Source organism: Priapulus caudatus, unplaced genomic scaffold (genome assembly GCF_000485595.1).
Source record: "Priapulus caudatus unplaced genomic scaffold, Priapulus_caudatus-5.0.1 Scaffold2786, whole genome shotgun sequence".
Classification (NCBI taxonomy): Eukaryota; Metazoa; Priapulida; class Priapulimorpha; order Priapulimorphida; family Priapulidae; genus Priapulus; species Priapulus caudatus.
Window position 1 is genome coordinate 1,875 of NW_014579847.1, and position 1,335 is coordinate 3,209.

Sequence of the window (1,335 nt, forward strand, 5' to 3'; positions counted from 1 at the left end):
TTCTCGAATCTTCTCAGTGAATTATTTCTGGGGGTGACGTCTGTGGTTACATCACACCGGTAATAGCCTGGGAATATTCTCACTGAATAAGTCAAATTACTGTAAGAAAAATAAGAAGTTACCATCTAAATTCGAGAAGGCTTATCATATTCGAGAAAGAGGCCACGAACTAGTATAAATCTAAAAATATTTTTTAATTACATGACAAACTCATAACTCTTTGTTTTTGAATTGTTAAAAATTTTTCTTAACGTTATAAATTACAAATAGAATAAAAAATAAAACATTTTAATGCTTCTAAAACGAGAAATTCTAATTGGAAACATTATAATTTATCGTAACGCCTTATCGGGGCTCCCACCCAATGCACGTGGTTGAACCATCTCACTCACGTTCACTCGCGCTGACGAAATTGTAACTTGTTCGTCCTCTAGAACCGATTAATTCGATCTCCGGGCTTATTCGAGTCGAGTAAGTATGATATATATTGTACTAACTTCTCGTTATATTATATGTATATATTATATACGATTGCTGTGTAAAAACAGTTTGGTAAGTACATTTAGCTGTAGTATAAACTATGTATAATTCGCCGGCGATAGCTCAGCCCTCATGTCATGCCGCCGCATAGAGACTGCGCACATGTCGCCGTTGCCCGTGTTGGTAGCGAGTTAGGCCTTTATAATGCCCTTCACTTTAGGTAGCTACCATTGTTATGTGCAGTTGCAGTAGCGTTGATCGAAAGCTTCAATGTCTAGGCCTACACCAAAATAACACGCGGGTGTACGGTATCTCGTATATAGGGTGTGATGTGTTCTCAGCTGCTAAACTTCTCCGGGACTTCTCCCTGTTGCTTGTGGTCCATCGTCTATCCTTTGCTGTAAAGCCTAAAGTAACGGGCTAAAGGGTAGAGTAATACCCTGAGTGATTTATTTAGAAGTGATTTATGCTGTAACTGTTTGCTGTTTCGCCTCCACAACAGTCGTTCCTTGTCATCTGATCCCACATGAACAGATCAGGAGTGACATACAGGGGTGTGAATGTCCCGCCAAATGGCGGAAATCCGCCGATTTATATTCTAATTTGATGGGTATTCCAATTCGTGTAGATTCGTTGAGAAATTTTAGGGGGGTGAGGCAGATACCCGCCAAGTCCGTTGTCAACCCGCCGGTCCTGCCCCTTGCCGCTCTCGCTCGGCCTCAGCCGCTAGCGGCAGCCGGTTCCACGGCGCGGTAGAATTCATGGTACCAAGAGTACATAATAACACCATGGTGTTATTATGTACTCTTGATGGTACGGTGTGACTGTCAAGTGTTTACCATTAAGCATGCATGT

The 1,335-nt window shown here is 41.7% G+C and overlaps 1 protein-coding gene across 1 annotated transcript in view; it reads left to right on the top strand.

The window, feature by feature from the left end:
- The first annotated feature begins 359 nt into the window (after positions 1–359).
- LOC106819056 (60 kDa heat shock protein, mitochondrial-like) overlaps positions 360–1,335 on the top strand; it is a 7,767-nt gene continuing 6,791 nt past the window's right edge. Inside the window, exon 1 of the mRNA XM_014823717.1 lies at positions 360–471. The gene's annotated coding sequence lies outside the window, so the exon portion shown is untranslated. The remainder of the gene's footprint in view (positions 472–1,335) is intronic.